Below are 6,257 nucleotides of genomic sequence, written 5' to 3' on the forward strand. Positions count from 1 at the left end.
GACATTATTTTGCCGTACTGAATGTCAGCATTACATGTAAAACATGTAACTAAGCTGGCTAGCTACTCCTGCCAGCAATAAACTCTCGCTTGCTTATCTTTTTCTCGATCTCCTAACAACTAATCAATTGCTTCTTTTTACGGTACGAGTTCTGTACGCTAACCAGTGCTGGTACTACGATAAGAGTGTTGACGTGTTCAGCCCTCGAAAGCACAGCCAAAGTGCAGACGAAGAATCGTAGAGCAGAATTCATCGCAAAACCAGGCTTTGGTGATTGCCGCGTCAGTCACGACTAACCTTTACCCTCTCATCCGATTTGTTACGTGCCTGGTCTTATGCACACAAGCTACTCGGGAGCATGCCTGTGTTCTGTAAGTCTGGAAGCTTCATCAGGTAACGAGCCAGGAATGTTTCGGCAATAACTCAGGATAGGGTTTTATTAGCGGCGCGCAGTTAGAGCACTGAGTCCTCCTGGCTACGCTGAAGTGCGCATGTACTGTACGCGAGACAACACAACCCATCCGCAGCGCCGCCATTCTGCTCTGCGAATGTTGTGTGCATCAGTATTTTTCGTCTATAGTGGCTACGCTGGTAGCGTAAAGCTAGCCGTCTTGAGCATGAGTCTTAGGGGGACACTTGAGAAGCGAGGTATTGTGATCGCCATTATTCCCGAGTGTACGCAATCAGGCACGATGCAGGAAGCATCCGCTTCTGTCATCCTCATCACAAGCAGCCCAAGCTGAGCTCGGCTGGATCGAGCTGTCAGCTGCGCTTCAGTACTTGCCGTCATCTTTTCATTTTTCGCTCGCAACGATCAAAGCAGCGTCATCCTTTACGGCAAGACGTTCGCGACTTCTTCGCAGGATTCACCTGACCGCCTCTAATTTTTTTTCTTTTTTCGTCTTGGCCTCGCAAATATGTAACTCTTGGTCACTTGATTTTTCTACCTCCTTTTACTGGCTTTGATTTGATCACTTGTCGGGTACTAATTGCTACTTTCTTGACACATCATTTCATTTTGTATCGCGATTCGCACTGACGTATGTCCTGTCGCTTGCGCTTAGGCACACGTCTCACTCAGAAGAAGGAATCTTTTTCCGACAGCTGCGTCAAGCAGCAGCCGAGTAATCCTCTTGCGCTGACCTTATAGCTTGTAACGGCTCTCGAAGACGCTAGTAACAAGTTACGGTAAATAGTTGAAGCGCAGTTTCTTTTTTTTTGCGTTTAGATCTACGTTTAGGAATTATAAGATTTGTTTACTCAAGCTGCACAGAGAAACTATGTGAACGCTGCAAGAATGAAGGAAGTTCGAGAGAACGGGAGAGGAAAATGAGTAGTAGCAATGTTATACTTGTGAAGTTAAAGTCATGAAGAACACGCCATACGGGAGCGAAAGAGCTGGAAGAGTATTTTAACGCCCATAAAGAAGAACCTCAGAAAAATTAGCTTGAGCTTTCTTGACTATACTAAAAGGTCTCAGAAACGTTTTTCTAACTTCATACATACTCTAAACATTTTTGAGTGTTATACTGCGTTTTGCTTCGCAATAAATTCCTACGTTAAACCTTAACCGAAGTCGACATCGAGAATTTAAATGTAAAAAAGTGTTTTTATCAGAACAAGAAAAGAAATTCCTGCACCTAAAAGCAGCGCTGCCTTCTTCGCTGCATAAAAATAAGCACAGTTCATTTCAATCAACAATCCATCGGTACTAAAATCTCTTGTTAGTCATTTTTCAGAGCTTACAAACGATTGCATCAAGAAGCAGCTGTTTTGTGGTGTGTGATTGTTCGTTTCCTGCTCCCTTATTTTTGAACAATGTTTTTTTGCGTTCAGCATTCTTCTGTCGTTCACACTGACCAGCTGTCGGTGAGGACTATGGTAATTTTCGCACAAAAAGAGCGTATGTGACTCGGCAGTCATTTTCGATGACGTGCTGTCACACTCAAACTGACAAGAGTGAGCATTCTTTCTTAAAAAAAAAAAACAGGACCTATTTCTTCATTCGATTGTGACTCTCAATCCTTCCTTTTCTTGCTGTTACATTAGAATTTTCATCCCTTTGTTTCAAGATCTTAACCGGGAGTAATTCGGCTGTCCAATAGTTGCTATATCAAAAGCACGATGCTTGATTTTATTATTTGTATTTTGTTATATTTTGGCATTTCTGGCATGGTAAATGTATTCTAGACCTGGGCAAGTGATTCAAGCTCTAGTTAATTTACAGTTTCTTGTGAAAAAGAGTTCTCATCACGCTTATACTCGGGGTCCGCATGAAAACGTTGTTCGTATACAATAGTAGAGTTGTTCATGAGTGTGACAACAGTGACCACCAGTTACCATTGATGGAGTCTTTTAGCTTTTATGAACCACTTTAAGTGATTATCGAGCGTTAGATGCACATTCAATATCTCGTGCACCCCGTGTTTACTCTCGTGTTAAGCACCAGAGTGGCGCGTGGCTCAGTGCTAGAACACTGGGCTGGCACGCTTTATGTGTGCTCTTCTTTACATCTAATCGACCGAAACCTGTCTTGGACACCCCACGTAAACTACGTGAAAAAGCGGCTGACTGCCATTTGTCACTTATTCAGGTTTCTTGCTGGGAAAAGTTGGGGAATGTCTGTCGAGTCTATGTTACAGCTGTACAAGATATTATTGACTGGATTCCAATGGTATAGCCTAACTGTTATATCTAACACGTGCAAAACGAACCTGCGCACAATCCAAAATATTCAAGCCCAAGCGCTTAGGATATGCCTTGGTTTACCCCGCTGGGCATCGACAGCTGAAACAATTGCCATTGCACAGGACTACTCGATCATGACGCACATCACCATTGAAACGATGCGTACGTACCTCAGGCAACATGCTAGAAATCCTTCCCGCCACTTGGCAACCCTCGCTACTGAGAGGCCCCGCACGAAATTTAGTGCAATTGTCTGTGCTCATCGTGCGTCGTTTACGTCAGGTTTTACGCCTGCTGAGAAACTGGTGTATTCTCCGTGGTGCCTGACACTTCCACAAGTGCGTGTTTCAATTCCAGGAATACAGAAAAAATCAAATTTGCCTTCATCAGCCCTAATAAAATTGAGCTTGAGCCATCTGCACGAAATGTACAACAACCACGTGCACATATACACCGATTGTTCAACCTCAGCATCTGGTTCTGGTGGTGCGGTGGTGATTCCAGCTAGAGGAATCACTCTGCGAATCAAACTGTCACATGCCACTACGTCCACAGCGGCAGAACTTGCGGCTTTGCGTGGCGCCCTAGAGTACATCAAATCCCAAACACCGAGCAAGTGGGCTGTGTTTTCCGACTCAAAACCAGCCCTGCAGAGCATGCAGTCAGTCCTTTGACGAGGTTGTCATGAACAATTACCTTACGAAGTTGTCAAGCTTGTTCACCACGTCACAGAAACAGGCCACGAGGTCAAGTTTCAGTGGCTTCCTGGCCGCTGTGGGATCAGTGGCAATGATTCCGCAGACAACGCGGCTCGCACATCGCACCAAGAAGAACACACCCTTCCGATTCCTTTGTCAAGGACTGACGCTGCAAAGCAACTTCGTCACCTGGCACGTAGTCTGAGTCTGCAGGAGTGGAACACCCCAAGCATAAGACATACGAGACTATACCAAAGAAACCCTCGGCTGGAACTTCGACCTCCATCCGGACTTCGTCGACGTGAAGCTTCACTTCTTTGTCGCCTTTGGTTGGGGGTTGCCTTCACAAAAGCATATAGAACCCTCATCGGATTGACCGACAATGCGGAGTGCGACGTCTGCTGCACCAAAGAAGACATCGACCATCTGATATGCCATTGCCCTCGATTTGCCTCTGAAAGACAGAAGCTTTCGGACGCATTGCGACAATTGGACGATCGGCCACTCTCTGTGCAGATCCTACTGGAACACCGTCATCGCCTTTCGGCGGCTCAAAAAGCAGTCAAAGCTGTCTTGTGCTTTTTGAGGACTACAGGCCTACGTGACCACCTTTAACTTTTGTGTAGTGCCACCGCTGCATACGCGCCAGCCGATTGACTGACAATCCTCCTTTTTTGTTTTTTTCTCTCTCTTTCTCTTCTCTTTCCTCTCTTTCTCATCTATGCCCCCTTCCTATTCCCCCAGCGTAGGGTAGCAAACCGGGCATGTGCCTGGTTAACCTCCCTGCCTTCACTCTTGTTGTTTATCCCCCCCTTCTTTACATCTAATACAGGATAGCTCATGCTATGATCATCTTCTTTACGTATAAGAATTTTCTAGTCTTTACTTTCTGTCTGGCAGTTTAAATAATGAGCAAAATCATTATATATAGGTAAGCATCTTTGTGAGCAGCAGTTTATGTTACTGATGTGAATTTGTAAGTAAAGTGAGCCATTTTTTTACTTGCAGATGCGCGGAATTCTCAGTTACAGTTCGTTTAAACGTGTAATTTTGTTTGCAATATAGTGCAAAAAGTTTTGAACAAGGCCATTTTAGTAGCTGCATGCATTTATACCACAGATCACTTTTCTTCCTCTTTTTATTGCCCTTCTAAATTCCGTTTACGTATGTATCAATTTTTTCATTGTTCTTTATTTTTTCGTTTTCTAAAACTACAACACCTGAATCGCCGACTGGATTATAAGATGAAGGCAAGTTTCTTCTGCTTAAATCTAGAGGTGCACTTAAAAGAGCAAAATGAACAAAAAAGCAAGCAAGTTGTGGGATAAAGTGAACGCTCTCTGTGATCCTCTAAGCTCGGGGATTGGCCCCCAGAAGAGGCCGCCAATCCTCGAAACTATGTGCTTGTAAGCACGCATCTTCCAAATGTGTTTTCGATTATTTATAGGCAAGCTTCGAAACCCGTCTCTATTATCCTGAGTACTCACACTACACTGACTGTGCGCACCTCTGACGGAAACGAGAGGTTTCAGGCTTGAAGTGGTGGAGACATATATCTTACTGATACAAGCTATGTCTTGTATATATGTTCATTGAGCTAATGCGACACTTTCCGTGTGAATATAACGGGTGATGTTATTGTCTCATTCTTTATGAAAGCGAGAACAAAAACTCAACTTTCTCCTACTAGCAATTATGCTATTACCTGAAAATCAAAATTAAGAATGTTCTCGTTTGTCGACAAAACTTCTAATGAAACTCGGCGTGTAATTTATTTATTTTTTGTGCATAATGTGATTGAGGCTTTATTTTGTATTCAGCATAAATCGAAACCTTTCGAGTTTCTTGGTTGGCTTTATGTTGGGGGCCATGTTTAGTTCTCCGAAATTACGTTCCTCTTTCGGTAGTATTTTTCTCGCACTCAACATCTGGCCCATTTCTCACAGCACGGCTGAGCAAACCCACGTCTTTCCCGTAAGTGTAAAGAAGGATTAGTCGCTTATCGGCTGTGAAGTGTCATTAGGCCGGGTGTAATCCAGTATAGGAGCAAAAGCATCTTTTATTGTTGAGGGGCGCTGCTGTTCGACCACACACGAGTACACTAACCACTGTGATCCCCCTGCGTATACTCCGGGAGACGCTAAGACCATTTTCGAGCTTCCCCTATCTTACGACAGCATAATTGAGCACGAAGAAATTGTATGTATATATATATATATATATATATATATATATATATATATATATATATATATATATATATATCGGCTCGCATTTCGCATTCGTCCCGCCGCGGTGGTCTAGTGGCTAAGGTACTCGGCTGCTGACCCGGAGGTCGCGGGTTCGATTCCCGGCTGCGGCGGCTGCATTTCCGATGGAGGCGGAAATGTTGTAGGCCCGTGTGCTCAGATTTGGGCGCACGTTAAAGAACCCCAGGTGGTCGAAATTTCCGGAGCCCTCCACTACGGCGTCTCTCATAATCATATGGTGGTTTTGGGACGTTAAACCCCACATATCAATCAATCGCATTTCGCATTCATATCAAACCCGATCAACGTGAAAATGGAGCTGGGAAGAAGATACTGTACGGATACAGTTACCATAGTGTGCCTTATTTAGGGTGGCGAATAAGCGAAAGTGCTGCATTGAAACATTACAAAGGACCACTGTGAAGATGGACAGACAGAACATGGTGTTATGCTTAATCATGGATAGTTAACTAATTCGATTTCCCCTACATGCACCACTGTTTGGCCTAACACACCTGTGCCGCTATACTTATGGGTGTACAAATTAATACTAGAAATTCAATACGTAAGATTTATCGAGTTTGAGTGCAGTGTATATATATATATATATATATATATATAT

The 6,257-nt window shown here is 43.8% G+C and overlaps 1 non-coding gene across 1 annotated transcript; it reads left to right on the top strand.

The window, feature by feature from the left end:
- Positions 1-5,675: 5,675 nt before the first annotated feature.
- On the top strand, positions 5,676-5,748 carry TRNAS-GCU (transfer RNA serine (anticodon GCU)). The gene has a single exon. It is a non-coding gene; the product is annotated as a tRNA-Ser (tRNA).
- Positions 5,749-6,257: the final 509 nt, after the last annotated feature.

Source organism: Rhipicephalus microplus, chromosome 2, assembly GCF_043290135.1.
Source record: "Rhipicephalus microplus isolate Deutch F79 chromosome 2, USDA_Rmic, whole genome shotgun sequence".
Taxonomy (NCBI): domain Eukaryota; kingdom Metazoa; phylum Arthropoda; class Arachnida; order Ixodida; family Ixodidae; genus Rhipicephalus; species Rhipicephalus microplus.